Below are 24,488 nucleotides of genomic sequence, written 5' to 3'. Positions count from 1 at the left end.
CAAACCTAAGGCCAGGCTGAAATCTGGGAAATACGTGTCTGAAAAATGGGATATTCAGCGGGGTACTAGACAGGGCTGCCCGCTCTCCCCCATGCTCTACGTCTTAGGATTGGAACCTATAGCAATTTATTTCAGACAGCAATTCTTTGATGCGGGGATCAGGCTAGCAGGAATAGACCATATCATCTCATTATATGCGGATGACGTCCTGTTGTATGTTAACAATCCCCACCTAAATGTGCCGACAATATTAGAGGTGCTCGACAATTTCACCAGATATTCGGGTATCAAGTTTAGCAAAACGAAATCCTGCTTGTTCCCTCTGGCAGGACTGAAAAACAGAAGCAGCGATGATCTCCCCAAAGTGGGTATCGAATGGCAGACTGCCTCCTTCCGTTATCTAGGGATCCAAATAATGCATACCCCAGAATTAATGCACATACACAATACACAGGCCAAAGTACCAGCACTACGCAAATCCATAAGATTCTGGGCGAAGCTCCCATTGTCCATGCTAGGGAGGGCCTCGATAGCCAAGATGATTATTCTACCCAGATTTCTGTACGGATTCCAGAATGTCCACTTTTACATCAAAAACCCCTTCTTCCAGCTTCTCAATAAAATAATCAAGGAATTCCTCTGGGGAAAGGGCAGACATCGGGTAGCCTTATCCACGCTACTCCTACCGTACGACCAAGGTGGCATACAACTACCAAATCTAGAAAAGTACTATCTGGCGGCCCAACTGAGCCATGTATCCAAATGGCTAGCGGACAAAGCCACTTCTGAGACACCCCTGCTACAGGCCATGATAGCCCCGATCCGCTTGAAAGAATGGCTTTGGGCCCCACAGAAACTGACACATAGACCACCACTATTGGCGACCCTAGGCAAGAAGATATGGCACAGAGCCATGATGGTCCTGCGCCTGAAACACCCATACTCCCGAGAAGTGCCAATCATCTCAGGGCTCGACAAGACAGACACCAACCCATACAATATCAGGCTCTGGGAAAAGAAAGGGATATACACTTGGGGCGACCTATACACCGACGGCATATTTAGAGAATTCACTGAGCTGCAGGCGGCAGAAGATATCCAGGTCGGCCAATTCCTATGGTATCAAAAGCTCCGCAACATAGCCCGCACAAGATGGTCCACCTGGCCGGAAGAACCCGAAGACCACCCCTTCTTGACACTGTTGTATAACTTGAGCGAAGGGGGAAAACCGATATCTCAAATATACAGTCTTCTGAGAAACATCCCTAATCCTCGCAGTGCTGCATTAAAGACCCGCTGGGAAACAGACATGGGACAGGAAATGACAGATAGCGAATGGCTCAGAGCATTGACCTTCCCAAAAGAGGTCTCCAGGAACCAAAGATTTAGATTAATTCAAATCAACGTATTATACCGTACCTACTTGACCCCGAGCAGGGTGGCAAAGTTCAAAAGGACCACTGAGATGCACTGCACCTGGTGCGGGACGGATGAGGCTGACTTGATCCACATGCTATGGAACTGCACCAAGGCACAGAACCTCTGGTCGAAAGTGCAGCAAACCTGTGAGGCAGCAGAAGTCACAAGATACAAATGGACCCCAGCTGAGTGCCTCCTAGGCAGCTACTCTAGGCCAGCCAAACTGAAACACGCTGTAAAGGTAATGGACCTGCTATGCATAACGGCCAAAAGAACCATCGCCATGGCCTGGAAAAAGCCCACAGGACCAAGCCACAAAGCATGGCGCAGAGAACTGGAAAGGTGGGCGAATGCCGAAACCAGAGCCTGGGAGGACAGTGTAACTAGATCTACCGAAGACTCGAGCATGGCACTGGAGGCATGGAAAGACACCTTAACCAAACTGTTCAGATCCCCCGATGACAAACCTCCCTGAATGTCGCAGGTATCCATCCCACTGCTAATCATGAAACCAAGGAACATTCGAAACCACACCCCCCAACCCCCGGACTACACCGAGAAGAACTCCCCCCGCTCCCCTGTGGACACTAAACCCACCCTCCCCGACAATGCCTACCGCCAAACACCCATTCGCAAGGAGACTGTTAATGTTAAGTTTGTTTATGTATGTTGTTATTCTGTTTTATGAACAAGGCATGACTGTAATAAGTCGGTCAGGTGCCCTGAATTAAGGCCCAGACCAGTAAAAATGTAAAGCGCTCTTAACCACAAATGTCAATAAATAAATTTTAAAATAAATTACTTCAGTCCAGCGCTGGTCATCGTTTGCAGTGATCCTGTTGTGACTAGTCCCTTGTTCCTTGTTCCTTGCCTTTGTACCTAGTTCCTAGTTCCTGTTTTCTTGTTCCTCCGCCCTGAATCTCGGATTCATGCGCTAATTGATTTCTGCTCCCTTGATTCCCTTTTTGTCTTCCTCTGTTTGCAGGCAGCATTTCTCAGTGCTTTCCCCTTTTAGATGCAACCCAGTTTGTCTGTGTTCTATATTTCTTTGACTCTGTCCTTTGCTGCTGTAAACCCTTATGCCTTAGCCTTCCTCTTAGATTAGCTTCCTGTCTTTTCCTTGGAGGGGTAGGGAGAAGTTTGCATTGGTTATTTCGTTTTTCCCTGCTCCTGATCCTTACTTTCTATTGGGATCCATTCCATGTTTTCCATTGCACTTCTGCATTTATTTCCCATTTGATTATTAGGTGTGGTGTGCGGTTGTAGCTAGCTCCTGTGTGAATGCTTATGTTTTCCTCACTAATTTGTAATCACTATTCCAACTTAGGTATTTAGTTTTCCTCCCATTGCTGTTCTAGCCTTTCTGGGTCCCAGTTTCATCAACAGGATTCGTGGGCTAGCTGACATTCAAGAGGTTTATCTCGTCCTCGTGAGTACAGTTCTTTAGTTCCCTTATTTAATACCATCAAGAGTGTTAGTTCACAGATCCTGTCATTGCTTGCCCTCCACGTGGGTTTAGCGCTGTCAGTACCTGTTACAGCAATTGGGGGTAAGGCGCTTGCCGACTTTCCTCGCGGTCAGGTGCTTACCCCACATCCCTTTTCATATATTGGTTTTGTTGTAGCACTCTATTTGCACTCCTGGGTTCTAGCATACATGAGTCGTTGTTCCTGTGTGCACGTAGTTTAATTTGAAGCTATTCACTGTGTGATTTAGTGCACATTTCCCTTGCCATATTCGCTGCCTTTGTACTCGCCTGACTAATCCTGACAATAATACACTACAAAGGGCACTTTCACATTTGTTCACGGTTACATTTGTAGCAACATTAGAAAGGGAAAAGACAAGGTTATCGTATTAACGATAATTGTGCACTCGTGCGGTTTTCAACAGGTCATACGGTAATGCATTTACTCTGCAAACACATATAGAAAAGTCACTTAAAAGGAGCAAAATAAGTGGTTAGTGCAACATGAGCTTGGTTCAAGGTTCTAGAGACGATTGCTTCACCTGGCAAGTCTTGGGTGTGGGGGGGGTGGAGCCCTGGACACCTCCACGCGCACTGCAACGTTCTGAAGCGACTTCTTGGAATCAGGTAAGCAATCCCTTTTTCCCTACAGTACCTTAGGTATGAACAAAGTGTTTGTGTTGGATGCTCCACGATGTTGCAGCTTTGGACCGGACCTCTGGATTCCTTAGCCCGATGGCGAAAGGCAGGACAATGGACGGTGTCTCTCAGCAGCAGTCTCATGGGAGGACCTGTAGCACGACTTTCAGCAACTTCTTGGTTCACTCTGCGGTTTTGGCACCTTTTCAGCAGCACCAACAAAGGACACGGATCGCCCGGTCAATCATCTTCACTTCCTGCAGTCCCACACTCTAGTGAGAGGTCTGGGCAAGTTGGATCGGATCTCTGTAGTGTCCTTACGGGTTCAACAAAGATTTGGATGGATTTAGCCTTGGGCAACAGGTCTCCTGGTATTAGTGTTCCGCAGCTCTGGAAGCTCCTAGAACTCGGAGATGGCTTGTTTCGAAGTTAGTCTTTGGACTCGTTGTTCCGACCAGCAAGGGAAGAAGTCGTCATCTTCGGAGCGCCTCTGTCGCATAGAAAACAGGTTCAGAAAAGCAGTGGTCACTTCCCTGTCATGCAAAGGGTTCGCAGGCGTCTCTGGTCGTCGTCGTCGTCTTCGGTTACTTACGTTTCCTGTGGTCAACTTGCTTTACACTCCAGAAGCCTCACCTTTTATACAGTTCCAGCACACACTCCTCTGCAATCTCTCTCAGCATTTTACAGAAAGAGGCCTTTGGCTGTCCAATCAGGACAGCCAGACCCCCTGTGGGAGATGGACCTATTCAGGCACCCTGGCAGACAAAGCAAAGGGGGTGGAAAACTCCTCCCCCACTTCCTGCCTGCCCAGACACTCAGGAGCCTAGGCGGGGATACCTATTGGTTCCTGCGAAAGGCACAACACACACACATACATACCTCGCCCTCCCAGAATGGGAGAAGGGCTAACAAAGGACAACCACGCTAGTAATGGCAAAAAAAGAAGGGAGGCCCCAAGTTGGTACTTGGGTAACCCTACTGTGGATTACCGAGGCTATGGACATAGCCTGCGGTATAAAAAATACACAATAGTTGGTAGAAGACGTCCACTGCCACCAGCCCTAACTAGTCAATTGTCTATGTGACAATTGTCTATGTGACTAAAAAGTCACAGGAGTAGAGAGAAGGGAGATACTAAGTATCCCTGTGGCACTCCACTGAAGGTGGTGTGCGGCAATCTCTCAGTCTATAAAGTTTGGGAAACACACTAAGTATCTCTCTATCCTTAAGAACTGTAGTTTACTTAAGGATATAGGAAAATTAATTTTAAAGAAGGACCCGAAGGATCCCCTGCAACACTGCCCATAAGAAGCTGTGTGCTGCAGTTGAAAAAACACAGCTGCTTTTAAGAGCTATGGATCAGACGGACTCCATAGTACAGGTAGACTACAAAGAATAGAGTTCCAAAATACACTGCCCATGAGAATGAATAAGTGGAAAAAGGCTCCACTCATTCAGGATTAAGAGAAAAAGGTCCATAAGTCCGGCAAAAAGTGCTGGGGGTCTCACTAGGAGAGGGGATGCAGCATAACAATGATAGATCTCCCTAACACAGACCACCAATATAACTCTATGGATATTGCAGTAAAGACTTGCCTTCTAGGAATCCCTACCGCGGACCATCCAGACATCTGGGGGTGAGTAGATCAAATAAATCGACCACTCCAAGACCCAAAAGGTAGATACTCATGTTGAGTATAGTGAAATAACCCAGGATGAGACTGCGCCCAATGTTCCAAAGTGGTTTAATATTTTACACAAAGTGCCCTTCCTGATGACACATGTTTCGGTCTCCCTTGAGACCTTTCTCAAATCAGGGCTATTTTATTTAACATAACACATTAGGGATATTACATAATCCAAACATCATGATCCAACATAGACAAAGTGTATCAATTCACATGTTTAACCCATTTTCCCATTATGTGGGGAAATGAATAATAATTACGTACATAATTAAAAATCCAAAGCGAAATGAAAGGTGCAAGAAATCGAAAAAGACCAGCAAAAATAAAAAGCCAGACAAAAATAGGGTTGGGGAAGGGGATGGAAGATAAGGGACGAGAAATAGACAAAAATATCTCATTAAGTTGGTGCTTATTGAGGAGTGTCCTAAGCAATTTCAAAAGAAAGTAAGTGATTTCATGTTACCTTAATTTTTCCTCTAGTGACCCTATTTGGTTAGCAGAACTTTGTCCGCTCATCAATATTCAGGTTTGATCCCTTGAAAAAATAGATGGGTCAAAATGTCACCTTTTGAATTACTAACGAATAGCGTATGAACGTCTTATTATTACTCCAAAGTTTGGTGCTAGGGATTATTACTGAGTCGTAATTTTGAAATAAAAATCTCCAGTTTCTGGAGTCCATGCATGTCTATCCTTGACAACGCTTAAAGCATTAGCTCATAAATGATATTTCCATTAGTTAGTTTACATACAATGCGATCTCTGATGCGTGGTAATCAAAATCGCATACCAGACCAAGTATCAGTGCACAATCCTTACTTCAAGAATTATATAGCTGCACACACGCAAAAAGTGCAGCTACATTTTGATCGTTAATCTAAATCATTTTGTGACTTGTATACCATCCGTATTTCAATATGAAAGTAATGGCGTGCACGCGTACCTGCCGCCTCGTTCAAATCTCTAATCTTGGTTTGTTCATACCATACAATGGACTGCGGCAGGCTCGTGCGGCATTCAGTTAAAAGTCCGGGGGATGCACTTGCTAGAGGGTCTCTTACCTCGTCTTTTTTTCCTGCATACAATCGCGTCAATCCTATGTCTTGAGGGGGCGCCATTAGGCATCCTCTCCTTGGTTATGTGCGTGGTTTGCCATGCCAACGGACCCGTGAGAAGTCCGTTTTCCATGACAAATACAGTGATAGTACTGTGTGACAATGCGGCCATATTTAAAAGGTGAATCTACACCTTTAATGAATGTGATGTTCAGAATAGATACAACACTGCCCAGTTTGCATACAGGCCTTAAGGGTGTTAGTGATTGCAGTTACGGTTGGCCTGCTAAGTAGGAAAAAAGAATATAATTTATAAAAGAGAAAATATTCCATTTTAGTAATCGCGGTCAGGCTCCTCATTAAGTTACATAATTCTTTCAAAAATAGTGGGCGCAAACCGGCGTACTTTTCGTAGATGCTGAGAGAGGCAGTTGCCATGGGTTGCTATGGTCCGTAATAGGTGCTACAGTGCAATGCTAATATCGGCCTTAGTTAAAAGGAGTGATCAGCATATTGCTGTCTTGACCATGTCTAATAAAGGACAGATAGCCATAAAGGTCTGAGAATACTATTGATACAAATACAATTATTATGGTACATAACAATTATAGTTGCCAAATGCAAAAGAGATTCATATTTGCAGGAAAACAACAAGTTGTGTCGCAATACAAAACTACATGTCAAGAAGTAAAAGGATTGTGAACACCCAATTGGTTATGAATGGAAAGATTCAAATAGCTCATTACGCCATAATATGCCTATCCAGAGTCTAAATAATGTGCTTGCTTGGGAGAAACACAATATACTGGTAACTTGGTTTAATGATTGTATACATGATCACATTCGCTTAAGTGTTGAGAAAGAGACACACTGTAGACAAATACACACAAGTTCTTTTAAAGAAAAGACACCATTTCATTGTCCGTGTTTAAACCGAGGACTGTTGAGTTCAGTTTACAGATTATTCTCGCCTCAGCTTGTCTTAATTACTTTTCTTTGTTCCCACCTATTCTGCCTAGTGTGACTCTCTGGAGGCCAATGAATCTCATATCTGCCTTATTGTCCATTTGATGTTTTTCTTGCCAATGGCATGCAACTGGTAGTACTCGGATCTTGACTCCCGATTTTGGCTAAGTGTTATCTTACACGGATCCTTAATTCTCTGATAGCGCTGCCAATATAGACCAGGTTGCACACACATATGATTCCATACACAACATGTTTTGACCTGCAATCGTGCATGAACCACATTTTCTGAATCCATTGGTTGTTCCTTTTAGCCAGTTAGATGGTTCCTCCATGACTAGGTCTGGTAAATTAGATGGACTTAATTTGTTTTTCAATGTGTGTGCCCTTTTGAAAATAATCCTCGGTTTGTCGTCCACATTGTTCGCAATATTCTCATCTAGTTTGAGGGGATACCAATGTTTAGCTAACATTTTGTGCAGGGTTCCATAGTCACTGCTAAATTTTGTGATGAATCCAATTGTAGATTGTTCCCTCACTTTATTTTTGGGTGTTAGGGTTTGTTCTTGTGTCGTTAGAAAACTCTCATACAAGGCAGTTTTAACACATTGCCCCGAGTAGACTCTAGCCAGAAATCTTGATTTTAGTAGTGTGCATTCCTTCTCAAAATGGTCCATGGTGTGGCAGTTTCTCCTTGCTCGTAGGAATTCCCCTGATGGTATATTGAGGATGGTAGGTCTGTAGTGGCAGCTTTCTGCGTGTAAAGTTGAGTTTACCCCCGTAGGTTTCCGATATGTGCAGGTTCGGAGTTGGTTTTGCTCGATGTATATCGTGAGGTCAAAAAAGTTCATACTTTTCTCATCGCCTGTGAATATTATGCCCATTTCATTATGGTTGATTCTATTCTTAAATTCTGTAAACTCTAGGTCAGTGCCTTTCCATATAATTAGCACATCATCGATGTATCTCATCCAATGCACAAGTTCTCTTTGATATGCTTTGTCCTGAGAAATGACTGTCTTCAAACAGACCCAAAACAATATTAGCTAGGGCCGTGGCATATTTTGTGCCCATTGCAACGCCCTTGGTCTGTCTAATATAACAGTTGTTAAAGTTGAAAATGTTACACTCAAGTTAACTCCAGCATTTCCTTTACCATTTGAATCTGATGATACATTGATGCTGAGTCTTCCTCAAATGTATGATCTATCGTTTTTTTTAATGCCCATGCATGATGTATAGATGTATATAACGCACTTACGTCCAAGCTTGCAAGTCAATAAATGCTCTCCCAATTCAGAGATTTTAACTTTAGAATGACGTCAGTAGTGTCCTTTAGGTATGCTTTCAATTTTGTCGCTCTTGGTCTAAGGATGTTATCCAGATATTGGGAGATATTCTCGGTTGCCCAGCCAATCCCACTAAGGATTGGTCTTCCTTCTGGTATTCGATCATATTCTTTATGGACCTTTGGCAGGAAATACAACATCGGTGTAATGGGTTCCCTAATGAGAAGGAAACTCTTTTCGTCGTCCGTGAGGAGACACTTGTGGTGCCAGTTCTTGATTTGTTCCAATTTCTGTACTATTTGTTTACTTGGGTTTGCAGGTAGTGTTTCATAGCAGCCTGGAGTATCCAAATGTCTACTGGCCATCTCCAGATAGTCCTCTCTATCCATCATAACAATGTTCCCCCCCTTGTCCGCCTCTTATTATTATGGAGCGGTCAGTCTCTAGATTACGGAGGGCTTCTTGTTCCTTAACACTTAGATTATGTTTAACTTTTGACTGGTGCCTTCTTTGATCTGTCCAATAGAGGTCCTGTGATACCGCCTTGTACAAGGTGTCAATAATATTATCTGCTGCAAATTGAGGTACAAATTTGGATGTTGGTTTCAACTCTTTGATTGAAAGCATGTCTGGTACCACATTGAGGTCCCGTAATACTTGAGTGATGTCATACTCTGGAGGCTCTGCAATGGATCCAAGTAGATGGATTTCCTCTATTTCTTGAATACTCAGGTCACTAGGATAAGTCTTTGTTGTTGGTAGGTCGCTGGTGCTTTAGTGGCAAAAAACTTTTTACGTTTTAATTTTTGTACGAATTTGAATAGATCAATATGTAGATCCGTCTCATTATGCTTCGCCGTAGGGGCGAATGAAAGTCCTTTGTTGAGTAATTTGTTTTCTTCCAATGATGATATTCTTCTGGATAGGTTCAGGATAAGATTTTGTCCTATTTCGTTCTGTTGAGTTCTTTTGCGCTCGCTCTGGTGAACCTTTTGTTTATACTTTCTTGTGATCCTTGATTTATTGTATCTTGTACCCCCCCCCCCCTTCCTCTCCTCCTGGTGTATTGGTTGATGATCCTGTGTTCGGAGGTAGTTGAAAACGGACCTGTTTGGGTGCAAAATTTCTATTACCTTTTTTATACCTTTTGATTTGGTTCATGAAGCCAGAGGTTGATCTCCCAGTTGTGCTCTCTTTCGTGCCTGTATTTCCTGTGGTTAAAGTTTCTCCTTCTGAGTCTGCATCCAAGCTCGCAGAAGATGTATTTGGTGTGCTCGTCTTATATCCAAATTTAGTAGTTTGATTGTATTTGGCTTGGAAAGTGTATACCCTATCTTCTTTGTAATCTCTTTCGTCTCTATAATGTTTCCTTCATTTTCTGATTTTGACTTCGTCCTGGTAGTTTTTCAAGATGTCATGCATAGTGTTGTAATTTTTCTCTTTAGTTGTCTCTTGTGAGTTCTTTTCTGCAATTTCTTTTTTGGTTTTATCTATCAATTCTATTGTTCTTTTATGTTCTCGTGTTGCATGCGCTATCAGAAGTTCCACCATTGTGTTTGAACTGCCATTCAGGTTTTTCTCCCACATATCTGTCAAGTCATTGTCTAAGTCATTATTAAAGTTGGGCAAGATCAGACTACGTAGACCTCTGGGAATCAGTTCATTTTTTAGGTAGTTTTCCAGGGATACTATTTCCCAGTATTTGTCAATCTCTTTTTTCAAAAATCTCTCCAGTTTGAAAAATAGTACTCTTAGATCGTCTTGTTTCTGTATAGGATTGAAAAAGGCATGTTTCATGTTTCCCTTCGGTGTGAATAAGTTGGCAGTTTCTTCCTGCCTAGTCTTGAGATACTCTGCCATTTTTGCTTATTATGTCTGCCGTTGACCAGAACCTAAAATAACAATGTTTCACAGGTTCTTGGCTATAATGGTCTGGTCTAACAGTTTAATGACTTAAACAATGACTTGGCAGATATGTGGGAGAAAAACCGGAATGGCAGTTAGGGAGAATTCTTATGTATGGCTAATTTCCCTCACCTAGTGAGTCCCCCAGCAGCTTTGCTGGACTTCTGGAGTTTATTTTTTTCCACTTGGTAAGAGTGAGAGATTTTCCCCCACTCTTACCTGTGTTTTTCTATGTGTTTCGATCTGTTTTTGTGATTGTGAACACTGAAGCACACCACTTCAGTAGCCCCCTTCTTTGTGTGTGTCACACAGCACCTTCAGTGCCGTGGCACAGGGTTGTCTTTAAGACTTCCCTCGACTCCATTTCTGAGGCGACTACTGTCCAACAGAAAAGGGTAAAGTTACCATTAACTTTATTTAGTCAATCTACCACAGATCGAGTACACCCCATCTTCCATGTTGTACTGGAAAGGGTTAATTCGTATCCCTTTTTATCTGTACCTCCTAGAGCATTGTTTCGCTCTTAACATTTAGACTTGGCTAGTGGCAGTGGTATCTACCCTAACTTTTCTACCGCGATTATATTAGATAAACGCGGTACTGTTCTTGGCTATTATATTAGACTCGAACATAAACCCGCTTAACCAAATCGTCTTTCTTTTGGCTCTGGTTGGGTTTATTCGCCATTTCTTTTTGTTAAAGTCCTTCTTGTGTTTTACTTTGCGCGGCAAACTAGGCTCGCCTTCTTTGTTCACCGTATTTTGGCGGGCTTTCTGTTCAGAAGCCTTCCACGAGGCACCAGGGTGTCTAGGTGGGGTGAATGTGAGGGAGGGGTGTAGTCACCCCCGGCACAGGGTATCCTAGGAAACCCAAGTCGCACTTTGTCATGATTGGCCAGGGTAGTTGTCCGGGCTGGACAACCACCCTGCTGGGTGATTGACAGCCAGGCTGTGTGAATGGGGGGTTTTCGCATAAAAGGCAGGTCTCTTGGGCTAGAAGTCAGAGAGTCGCCACTGGAACTACAACGAACCGAAGAGAAGCGGAGAGAACGATGGCTGCTGCAACTACCCCATCCCGGTGAAGCCCTGCTGCAGTCCCGAGCTATCTTCCCTTCAACGACTTAGAGAAGATCCAGTCTGGAGTCTTCTTCCCTTGAGCTTGGTGGGGATAACCAGCTCATCTTCTACAGCCAGAGGATCCTCTTCCTTGGTCGAAATCACTGCACACGGCTGTAGTGGTCCCGATAGCCACCTGAAGAGCCTCTCCTGTTTTTAAGGAGCGCACCTTTTATTCCTTGTCGCTGCTGCCGGCTTCATCCCTGTGTGGTGCAGACCCCCTTCAGACGGCCTCCTTCACAACGAAGCTCCAGGAATCGTGGGTCTGCGGGAAACCAACAGGAACAACTGCCAGGGCACCAGCTGCACCACTGGAACAAGGTAGTGTGTTCTGTTGAGGAAACTGCGTGAATCCCGTTTTCTTAATTTCCAAGGCTTGCCCTGGTCTTCCCTCCTTCTTATAACTTTTGCTTCCGAACATTGACAATATCCAAGTACTGTTGGCTACGTTGAATCTTGAACTGTCCGACCGTGTGATATTCGGCAACTGGCCCCAGTGTCTTTCGACCCTGGCTAAGGCCCTTTGACTTTTGAACTCGTCTGAGTGTTTCTTGATTCTGCCTGCCTACCCAACATATTCCCTGTGACTTTTGCCTCCAACTCCTGCTGGGTATCTCAAGTGCTAAGTGTGTTTTTGCCCCGGTAGCATTTCATGTCACGAATACGCGTTTGTTTAGTAGACTGAACTGTCAAAAAGTGATCGCAATCGTAATCGCGGTAACGTGTTTTTGTGCCTAACACCGGTTCATTCCAAAACAGGGTACTTACCTTGAGACTTACTGCACAAAGTGAATTGGTTAGTTGTAGTATATTTAACGTGTGGTTTTTATTGAAGTTCATAGAAGTGTTGTACTTATTACAAATGGTACTTCTATTTTTATACCTGAAACCTTGAGTCAGTGTTTGCTTGAGTCACAGTAATTGTGGTCCCTTTGTGTAATCTCTGCTACTGCTCATATACTCTTGAGATAAGCCTGGCTGCTCCACCACTGCTACCACTCTGACATAGTAGTACAGGCTTGCACCAAAGGTAAAACTTGTATTGCCACCTGTGGTCTTAATTGTGTGTAGTGGTCCCTAAGGGCACTGCACAGGATTCTGCTTAACAGCAGTTCAAACAAAATGGTGGAACTTCTGATAGAGCATGCAACACAAGAACATAAAAACAATAGAATTGATAGATAAAACAAAAAAAGAAATTGCAGAAAAGAACTCACAAGAGATAACTAAAGAGAAAAATTACAACACAATGCATGACATCTTGAAAAACTACCAGGACGAAGTCAAACTCAGAAAATTAAGGAAACATTATAGAGACGAAAGAGATTACAAAGCAGATAGGGTATACACTTTCCAAGCCAAATACAATCAAACTACTAAATTTGGATCTAAGACAAGCACACCAAATACATCTTACGCGAGCTCGGATGCAGACTCAGAAGGAGAAACTTTAACCACAGAAAATACGGGCACGAAAGAGAGCACAACTGGGAGATCAACCTCTGGCTTCATGAACCAAATCAAAAGGTAAAAAAAGGTTTAGAAATTTTGCACCCAAACATGTCCGTTTTCAACTACCTCCGAACACAGGATCCTCAACCAATACACCAGGAGAAGGGGTCAGGGGGAGTTCAAGATCCAATAAATCAAGGATCACAAGAAAGTATAAACAAAAGGTTCACCAGAACGAGTGCAAAAGAACTCAACAGAACGAAATAGGACAAAATCTTATCCTGAACCTATCCAGAAGAATGATATAATTGGAAGAAAACAAATTACTCAAAGGACTTTCATGCACCCCTACGGCGAAGCATAATGAGACGGATCTACATATTGATCGATTCAAATTCGTACAAAAATTAAAACTTAAAAAGTTTTTTGCCACTAAAGCACCAGCGACCTACCAACAACAGACAAAGTCTTATCCTAGTGACCCGAGTATTAAAGAAATAAAGGAAATCCGTCTACTTAGATGCATTGCAGAGCCTGCAGAGTATGACATCACTCAAGTATTACGGGAGCTCAATGTGGTACCAGACATGCTACCAATCAAAGAGTTGAAACCAACATCCAAATTTGTACCTCAATTTGCAGCAGATAATATTATTGACACCTTTTACAAGGCTGTATCACAGGACCTCTATCTGACAGATCAAGGAAGGCACCAGTCAAAAGTTAAACATAAGTGTTAAGGAACAAGAAGCCCTCCGTAATCTAGAGACTGACTGCTCCATAATAATAAAAGAGGCAGACAAGGGGGGGGGGGGGGGGGGGGGGACATTGTTATCATGGATAGAGAGGACTATCTGGAGATGGCCAGGAGACATTTGGATACTGCTAGCTGCTATGAAACACTACCTGCAAACCCAACTAAACAAATAGTACAGAAATTGGAACAACAAATCAAGAACTGGCACCACAAGGATTTTCTCACGGACGACGAAAAGAGTTTCCTTCTCATTAGGGAACCCATTACACCGATAATGTATTTCCTGCCAAAGGTCCATAAGGAATATGATCGAATACCAGAAGGAAGACCAATCCTTAGTGGGATTGGCTGGGCAACCGAGAATATCTCCCAATATCTGGATAACATCCTTAGACCAAGAGCGACGAAATTGAAAGCATACCTAAAGGACACTACTGACGTCATTCTAAAGTTAAAATCTCTGAATTGGGAGAGCATTTCTGGCTAGAGTCTACTCGGAGCAATGTGTTAAAACTGCCTTGGATGAGAGTCTTGTAACGACACAAGAACAAACCCTAACACCCAAAAATAAAGTGAGAACAATCTACAATTGGATTCATCACAACATTTAGCAGTGACTATAGAACCCTGCACAAAATGTTAGCTAAACATTGGTATCCCCTCAAACTATATGGGAATATTGCGAACAATGTGGACAACAAACCGAGGATTATTTTCAAAAGGGCACAAACATTGAAAAACAAATTAGGTCCATCTAATTTACCAGACCTAGTAAGGGAGGAACCATCTAACTGGCTAAAAGTAACAACCAATGGATTCAGAAAATGTGGTGCATGCACAATGTGCAAATATGCACATAGGAAAACGGACACATTTACTAGCATAAATAATAAAACTCTTAAAATTCTACAACCCATCAATTGCAGGTCAAAACATGTTGTCTATGGAATAATATGTGTTTGCAACCTGGTCTATATTGGCAGCACAATCAGAGAATTAAGGATCCGTGTATGAGAACACTTAGCCAAAATCGGGAGTCAAGATCCGAGACTACCACTTGCATGCCATTGGCAAGAAAAACATCAAATGGACAATAAGGCAGATATAAGATTCATTGGCCTCCAGAGTCTCACACTAGGCAGAAGGTGGGAACAAAGAAAGGGAATTAAGACAAGCCGAGGCGAGAATAATCTGTAAACTGAACTCAACAGTCCTCGGTTTAAACACGGACAATAAAATGGTGTCTTTTGTTTAAAAGAACTTATGTGTATTTGTCTACAGTGTGCGTCTTTCTCAACACTTAAGCAAATGTGATCATGTATACAATCATTAAACCAAGTTACCAGTATATTGTGTTTCTCCCAAGCAAGCGCATTATTTAGACTCTGGATAGGCATATTATGGCGTAATGAGCTATTTGAATCTTTCCATTCATAACCATTTGGGTGTTCACAATCCTTTTACTTCTTGACATGTAGCTTTGTATTGCGACAAAACTGGTTGTTTTCCTGTAAATCTTAATCTCTTTTGCATTTGGCAACTATAATTGTTATGTACCATAATAATAGTATTTGTAGTATTAGTATTCTCAGACCTTTATGGCCATCTGTCCTTTATTAGACCTGGTAAAGACAGCAATATGCTGATCACTCATTTTAACTAAGCCCGATATTAGCATCTCACTTCAGCACCTATTACGGACCCTAGCAACCCATGGCAACCGCCTCTCTCAGCATCTACGAAAAGGACCTGGCTTGCACCCACTATTTTTGAAAGAATTATGTAACTTAATGAGGAGCCTGAACGTGATTACTAAAATGGAATATTTTCTCTTTTATAAATTATATTAATTTTTTCCACGTAGCAGGCCAACCGTAACTGCAATCACTAACACCCTTAAAGCCTGTATGCAAAACGGGCCTTGTTGTATCTATTCAGAACATCACATTCATTAAAGGTGTAGATTCACCTTTTAAACATGACCGCCATGTCACACAGTACTATCACTGTATTTGTCATGGAAAACAGACTTCTCACGGGTCCGGTGGCATGGCAACCCACGCACATAATAACCAAGGAGAGGACGCCTAATGTCGTCCCCTCAAGAGATAGGATTCACGCGATTGTACGCAGGAAAACTCAGACAAGGTAAGAGACCGTCTAGCAAGTGCATACCCCAGACCTAACTGCATGCCGCACAAGCCTGCCACAGTCTATTGTATGGTACGAACAAAGCAAGATTAGAGATTTGAACGAGGCGGCACGTACGCGTGCACGCCATTATTTCTTGTTGAAATACGGATGGTATACAAGTCACAAAATGATTTAGATTAACGATCAAAACGTAGCTGCACTTTTGCACGTGCGCAGCTATACAATTCCTGAAGTAAGGATTGTGCACCGATACTTGGTCTGGTATGCGATTTGATTAACACGCATCAGAGACCACATTGTATGTAAACTAACTAATGGAAATATCATTTATGAGCTAATGCTTTAAGCGTTGTCAAGGATAGACATGCATGGACACCAGAAACTGGAGATTTTTATTTCGAAATTACGACTCAGTAATAATACCTAGCACCAAACTTTGGAGTAATAATAAGACGTTTATACGCTATTCCTTAGTAATTCAAAAGGTGACATTTTGACCCATGTATTTTTTCAAGGGATCAAACCCAAATATTGAGGAGCGGACAAAGTTCTGCTAACCAAATAGGGTCACTAGAGGAAAAATTAAGGTAACATGAAATAACATTCTTTCTTTTGAAATTGCTTATGACACTCCTCAATAAGGACCAACTTAAGATATTTTTGTCGTCCCTTATCTTCTGTCCCATTCCCCTACTCTATTTTTTCTGGCTTTTTATTTTTGCTTGTCTTTTTCGATTTCTTGCACCTTTCATTTCGCTTTGGATTTTTAATTATGTACGTAATTATTATTCATTTCCCCACATAATGGGAAAATGGGTTAAACATGTGAATTGATACACTTTATGTCTATGTTGGATCATGATGTTTGGATTATGTAATATCCCTAAAGTGTTATGTTTAATAAAATAGCCCTGATTTGAGAAAGGTCTCAAGGGAGACCGAAACACGTGTCATCAGGAAGGGCACTTTGTGTAAAATATTAAATCACTTTGGAACCTTGGGCGCAGTCTCATCCTGGGTTATTTCTCTATACTCATCTGTACATGTTGTCCTCTCTTGGCTAAACCACAAACCTAGTGAGACGCAACCTACTATATCTGTTGGAGCTAAACAAAACAGATAGAACTGGAACGAATATGTCGCCATGTTAGACCAGACCGTTATAGCCAAGAACCTGTGAAACAGATACTCATGTTGATAGTTCCAGGGAAAAGATCTAGTGGGGGTGAAATCTAGGCACCCCTCTGGATACTAGTAGTTACCGACTCCAAGGAGATGATCCTGGCGGTAAACAGTGGGATGCAGCATTCTGCCTGGGTCCTAATGAGGCCCATGGTATCCCAATGGCTTAACACCGGCTGAAGACAAAACTACAGCATAGCTGACACAAGCCTACTCTGTAAAACCTGCATTTTGTGTGATACATCGACCGGCCAGCAGAACTCCCATACATCACCAAACCACATCTCAGCAGTCACTGGCAGAATGGCTGTGCTGGCGCTGTTGAGCACTATCGCCTTGCCTTAAAAACTGAATTTTGGAGTCACCAACATAATGGCTGCGCTGTCTGACCAGCCACACATGGGGCAAGATGAAACAACAAATACCGCCAGGATGGCTGCACGTATTTTCTTCAGTGGCACCAGAGAAAGGTTAATTTGCACCAAAAAGAAAAGAATTCAAAGGCAGCGCTGCTAGGCTGCCAACCCAAAACTTCACAGAAAAAGACATTATTTTGCCTTTTAAAATGACTGCCCTCTGATGCTCCTTTCCACCATTTTCAACAGTACACACTTTGTTCCAGTGAGACCCAGCTACGTCCACCAATATTCAGGTTGTGCTCCAGCAAAAAGGGGGCATTTCTCACTGAATGACAGGCTGTGTCAGGCAAGGTCTGTGAAATCACAAAGAACTTCATTTCAAGCCGTATGGAAAAACGCTTTACTTTGCAACAAAATATCATAGCTAAATTCTTTTTAAAAAAAGCCCTCTCCCTCTCCTAGCTCATGTCAGTTTCAAGGGATCTTTATTTGGACAAATGCCTGTGGATTAGAAACATGATGGGGGCTTTGGAAAGATTCAAAAAATGAATGTGAGAAGGCCGCATTGTCAAGTGACAGCCAATGAAAATTGACCACGTGTCAAATGGTGCTTTTACAAACAATAAAAATATCTGTTTAAAAGTGAAATGTTGAATTAAGGCCCTGTCTTTGCATAGAATGTGATGGGGGGTTTGATTGAAAACACATATAGCATGTTTTATTCCAACAGACTTGCTTCTGGTTCAGAATAAATAAATAAATAAATAAATGCATTACTGTGACACAAGTAGGACAGGTTTTTCCAGGCCCCGGCTTCAAAGGACATTTGCTTCCTGGGAACAGGACCTGCCTCTGGAAACTATGAATGGGCCAAGGGGAAGACCTTGCACCTCCATCAGACTCTGTGGCAGTGCTCCAGCCTGGCACAATATATTTCTGGGACACATAGGTATGACTTTTAGCAGCACCTCCCCTCCACTCCAACTGGAGAGCTTCAAAGACACTCCATGGCAAAACTGGGCTGAACTGACATTTGGCTGTGTCCTGGAAAGGAATGACCATATTTGGAAGACAAAAGCCAGCCCACCTGGCTCAAAAGACTATTTTATTAAATAAACTTTAAGACTTTTATTTCTGCTACCGGGCCACACAAGAATGTGAAAGTTTAACAGTTTAAATGTAATTTTTGTGTCATTAAAACAAGACATAGTAGTTGTCCCTAGTATGTAGGGAACTCAAACGCAGGAAATTGTAAATTATGGGAAAAGTATACATGGTGGAACGTTAAAAAGTAATGCAAACATGCTCTGTGATAATAGGTACACATCTATAAAATTGTAAAATTTTAGGTGAAATATTTCCCACTGAAAATCGCGAAAGATTATTAGGAGGGCTAAATGACACTGTGCAAACCAGGGAGTTGGACTACCATGATCTGTATGAAATATGTCATTGGTCTATGTGAATTGCAAAAATGCCACAACTATAAAAATGTGCAATTTATGTCATAACTGATTGTTGGCAAAAATAACTGTGGGAGTGCACAGGCTTTGTAAGCACACCCCATAAAACTGATGTCCTGTTGCTGAAGTCCAACAGGTTGACAGGAAGGAGGTAACAGTAACTCCTGACCAATCCAGTTGTTAGAGGCATGTCAAGCCAAAGGTCTGCTCCCATCGTAAATCCTGTGATGTCACCTGCATTATAAAAGGTAGAGGCTCACAGAGACAGAACATTCTGAATTTTCCAGCTCCTGTGTATCCAGATATTCCATATTCATCCTGCAGGATTCCAGATTCCAATGCCAGGCCAGAGCATAGCTGACCCTATCCAGGCAGGACCAATGATCCAGAGAAACCCCACTAAAAAATCCCAATATCTCAGGGAGAAAGGGGAAAGGCGGCTGATCCCCCTCATTGGGATTATCAAGTGCTGCCCGCTTACCCTGCTATCCAATCCAGCCATCTGAGGGGCTGCTGTGCCATGACCAGACCTTTGCCCAGCTGTTTTCTGCTAGGAGAATCCGCTGCTGGGACCAGTGACCAGATATTGCCTTGCGGCCCAGAAACTCGGTGTGCTGTTCAAAATACCCCATTCAAGTGCTTGTTGCGAGTATTTCCCTTCCCCAACAACCACAAACTGCATCATTTGCCCTGTTACCTTGTATGAGGTCCAATCCCATAGAAATCCCATAACTGCCTTAGCAGAAATCCTTAAAACTGTCAGAATCCTCTGTGCATCCTGTCCTTGATCTCCAAGTTTTAGCACCATTCTTCCACTAATTTCTGTCCTTGTGTAAGTCCTTAGTACTACTTTGGTTAAATAAATTAATTCTCCTTAAAAAGAGGCACACTACGTGAAGGGGTTACAACTGCAGTGTAACCTTTCTATTCACTGGTGGCGTTTCTCTTTTATAGCCACTAAAATCTAGTTTAAGTGAAACTTGCCCTTTCCAAATTGATTTTCTCTGTCAACTGCTTTTATTTTTAAAACCAAATTTCCTTTCCCACTGAGAATCTCATCCTGTCATTAAGTTAGAGTCACTCTTTCACTTGCATATTATTCCTGTGATGTGTATCTGTCACTCAGCATAAAAAACGCATTCCGATTCTGTCTATTTCACCTGTTTTTCAAACCGTTTTGACATTTAAATCTGTGCTGTGTAAATTAGCAAATGCAATTTCTATGAATGTGATTTGGCTACACGTGGGTCTTTATCAAGGCTAATGGTATTGGTTGGGTCTGGCTCCGGGTGGAGTCCCTTATGTGGTCTATGCCGGCATACACTGAGGAAGCAACCGCTCCAGCACTCCCTTATACAAGGCCCATGAGGACCAATGCTGTGAACTCACAGGACCCGCACAGACCACATATAGGACCCCACACGGGCCAGACCCAACCAATACCATTAGCCTTGATAAAGACCCACGAGGTCGAAACACGTGTCGGCTGACCACTACTAGGACTATGAGTCCACACTTAACGGATTAATAAACCTGCTCTTGTTAAAAGAGCATAGAGAATCTAATTTTTCTGAAAAACAGAATTGCAAGGTAGCCAGGAACCCCTTTTTTTCTTGTTTCAGTACCTAATTGACCCCAACCCACTTTATTCCCCTCAATCGATCCATTCAAAATCCTCACAGAACCATTTACCTCAGTTACTCAACTTAGCTTCTATTTTTTAGCATCTCAATCTTCGAAGATGCAGAGTGCAAGTCCTCTCAAAATGTCCAAACAAGAACCCCTTTCAGTAGGGCTACCCTTACCTTTTTCACTCATTTCAAGAATTGCATTTTATCCATTTTCAAGGAGGTAGCTGAGAAATTAGACATCCTTAGCCAAGCAGCTTTGCGCACCATTGTAAGGAATGCATGGTATCAACAGTAAGAAAGACACAAGTGAACACAGTTCAAGGGTGTTTATTGAACTTCAACAAGGGTCTGATAAATGCTTATCTAATCCTAAATCTACAGATGGGCGCAAGCTCCGACTACCAAATAATAATAACGCAATCCTAGTGGTGTCTTGTCAATATAAAAGGGCCTATACTAAAAAAAAATAAAAAAACAATTGTCAATCCTTACCTCTAAATACAAATAGTGTGGGGTTAGTGCTTATGAAGAAGAAAGAAGTGTTCACAAAAATGACGTCAGGATGCTCAGGCCTCCCATTCCCACGTTTCCAGCTGGGACAAGGTGGTTCACACGGGCAGAGCACAATCTCTGGCTTCTTCGGCACGAGGATACAGTTCAATCACTAGTATCAGGGCCTTCTGTGCCCAAGTCTTTTTACTTATCAAAGGCTCTTGATTCAGGGGGCCTGATGTACCAAAGCAAAGTTAAGTTCCTTATACAAGTACCCAATTCTGGTGATTCACTCTTCACCCCGGATCCCCCTCAGCCGGGCTCAGATCCCCTTTTATAATGTTCACTCAGGTGACTCGCGGTTCACCCCAGATCTCCCTCTTCCGGTTTCAGATCCTTCCTTTTTCACAATTAGTCTGTGAGCAGGGTTTGGACCAATTCCAGTTAGTATCAACTATTGAAGACTTTCGAATGTGCGTGGGGTTTAGCCTGACCTGGTGCAGTACCACTTCGATTTCACAATTCCTTTTTACATTTGCTACCTCTCAGTTGGATATCTAACAGAGACCTTCGAATGAGCACCCACGTGCCGCCGGACCCCTCCGTTTACGGTATCTGTCTTAGCTTTAAACGTTCAGTCACTCATCTGCTGTTTAATTATTCACATCGCTCGTCACATACGCTGCGCACACTGTTTTCTTCAGATTACTCTATACAATGCTGCAGCTTGCAACCTTGGCTCTAACACAGGCCGGTCTGGTATCGGTCTCCTCGACTCACCAGCTGTGCAGACTTTTCTGGTGCTGCTTTGTTGTAGGAGCCAAGGATGGTACCTAGGCAGCATTCGCTTCTCCCCGCCTTGGCAATCGACGCAGGAGCGCCCCGTGTCCTCCGACACACAATGCAGGTTTCTTCCGCTTTAATTCCAGGTCTCATGTTTCTTATTCTCGAACACTATTGAAAGTAACAGTCTTTCTCTGAAAAGGCACTTCCCTCCCTGCAACCCACTCCGGTCTTGCCGTCTTTCTCCTCGTATTAAACTGCCATCTTGTAACTGCTGCTTCCTCGTGTGCTTTGCCTTGCTCAGAGTGTGCTTTCATGCTCTACCTTTTATCCGTGTGGGGAAGTGTGATGGAATTCAGGTGTGTGTAATGATCATTAATTGCCTGACTCTGCCTGACCATTGTGTTGGGACATGTCGGATAGACAGCCCGGGTGTTAGTCCATTTTCTCACACAGTGAGCTGTCAGTGAGAAAGTGTTTGTGTCGGGAAAGGAAGACCGGTGTTCGAGTTCATAAGTATCCTTCCATGGTAGGATGGGGAAAAGGTGTTACAGGGAACGGGATACCGCGTATCGCCGTCCGGTGTCCCACTTCAACTCCCCGAAGACCCATGAACCAGGTGATCCTCCAGCACTGGTCCACCACCAGGAACTGCATCCAAAGGCGATGGCTGTGTCCAGGCCACCTGGATGACAGATGCCCCAGGGACTAGAGGTGAGACACCTTCAGGTTTCTCACCATGCACAGAACAAGAAAACCATCAAAAAATGCCTGTCCCAGGTTAAAAGTTACTCACTGCACTGTAACACATACCAATGCACAGACCTCAATACTGTGCTACTGTTAAAAAGATGGCAGCCCAAACGCTGCCTACGCACACTGTACACCGTTCTGTTGCTCTCTTGCTTTAAAGAAGAAAATAAAAATAGAATAATAAATCCAAATAAGGATATATTTGGATTCTCATCAGACGAGGTTGCCACTGCAGACATCCTGGCAATGACCTTGGGAGCAGAACTCTTTCTGTATTGGAATTGGTTGTTGCCCAGCGAAAACTCTGCACAGAGCCAGTCTTCCTGGAAAAGGGCAGACCAGATCAAAACCAGCGTTATCTCCAACCTTTCTACAGGAAGGACGAGTTTGAAGAAAGGCAGATCCAGGAGAGTGCACAGGCCCGTCTGGTTATTTTTGGGGACTGAAGAGACTAGAGAAAAAGCCCTGACCCCTCTGATTAGAAGGGACCGCTTCCACAGTATAATGGGCCAGGAGATTCTGTAACTTATGATAAAGAGCAAAGGTGAAATTGATGAGAAGGAAACCCATCTGGCTACTGAAAGATCCCACAGGACCTCAAACTGCCCCCTCCAGAAGGAGGGAGATCACCCCCCCCCCACCCACTGGAATGGAATGAGGGTGACAAGCATGCCATTGCTTTGGTTACATTCGAAGAGGCTTGGAAAAATTGTCTGGCCTTTAAACATGCTAATATGAAGACGGCCAGCAGGTCAATGGTGGAGGCTACAACATCTGTGTAGGTACAGACTACTGAAATGTCAGAGTAAAGGAGTCCCACCTCAGAGAGGCAGAGGCCTGAAAACTAACAAAAGCTACCCCTGAAGACCACAGGAGATCTCTGGTCAAAGGTGCAAGCAAACGAGTGGGTGCTATTTCATGTCTTGGCACGCTATCCACCATTTTGTCAGCTGCTTGTTCCACAGCATGTGGTGGTAATGATGTAGGCCACCTAGTGTGATTGGTGGACACCAGTGAGGCCCTGGTTTCTTTCAGAGACCCTAGCTGGACATTTGCCTTCTTTGACCTTTTTTGAAGGATTGCTGGTAGTTGCCCCTGCTTGGGGAATTTCAGGCTTAGGCTCAGAATTAGCCTATGAATGGAGATGGGTGTGAGGGGCCTCAGACTTAACTCTGTATTAGCCCCAGGAAGGGGAACCTTGGGTGCATGCCCGGAATTAGCCCTGCACGGGGAATACTCAGGGTTGGCCTTAGTATTACTTCCTAGGCAGGAATTCTAAGAGTCTCCCCTGGACTTTAAAGGGATTGGTGTGCCCCTCCTGGCATGGGAAACCCTCAGGAAGGAGTCTCGAGCATAGTGTGCCGAAAATGCAGGTGTGCCACTCATCTGGTGCTGCTTCTTTGTTGAAATTAAGTCTTGAAGGTGTTGAGGAGGAATACTTGAGAAAACCAACAGTGAAGCAGACACTCCAGGGACCTGACCAAGGGGGTGTCGCTGACATGCAAAGAAAAACTGGTATTAACCGGCATAAGTGAAGGGACTTGCAGCCAGGACACCAAGTGGATGGAACAAGTTACTTACCTGTAACTGGTGTTCTCCAGCATGGGTCTGGCATGGCATGGATTCACCTGCTCATGAATATTCCCCGTCAGGCTGTGAATCGTCGGTAAAAGAAAAAAACTCAGTTTAGTTTCAAAATGGTCTTTCTCCTTTAAACCAATCACTGAGCTCTGGGTCATAATGTTCCCAGCCAATGACTGCCCTCTACCTAAGCCACTCCTCAGGCAGCCATCTTCAGATTTGGTAGCACAAAGTGGCAGTAGGACCAAGAGAAGGGCCGCAGATGGGCAGGCGGGAGGGTTCGCATGTAGATAATTACATAACACCGGGAGATGGCAAGGCTCAACAGAAGCAATTA

At 43.4% G+C, this 24,488-nt stretch overlaps 1 protein-coding gene across 5 annotated transcripts in view; it reads right to left on the bottom strand.

Moving 5' to 3' along the window:
- Positions 1 to 24,488, bottom strand: part of LOC138453513 (centriolar coiled-coil protein of 110 kDa-like) — a 981,554-nt gene that overhangs the window by 221,403 nt on the left and 735,663 nt on the right. The gene's annotated exons all lie outside the window — the stretch shown is intronic.

The sequence above is a fragment of the Ambystoma mexicanum genome, chromosome 4p (assembly GCF_040938575.1).
Source record: "Ambystoma mexicanum isolate Mex_15411 chromosome 4p, UKY_AmexF1_1, whole genome shotgun sequence".
In the NCBI taxonomy this organism is placed as follows: Eukaryota; Metazoa; Chordata; class Amphibia; order Caudata; family Ambystomatidae; genus Ambystoma; species Ambystoma mexicanum.
Note: the sequence above shows the minus strand (reverse complement) of the source record. Positions and strands in the feature narration are given on the sequence as shown.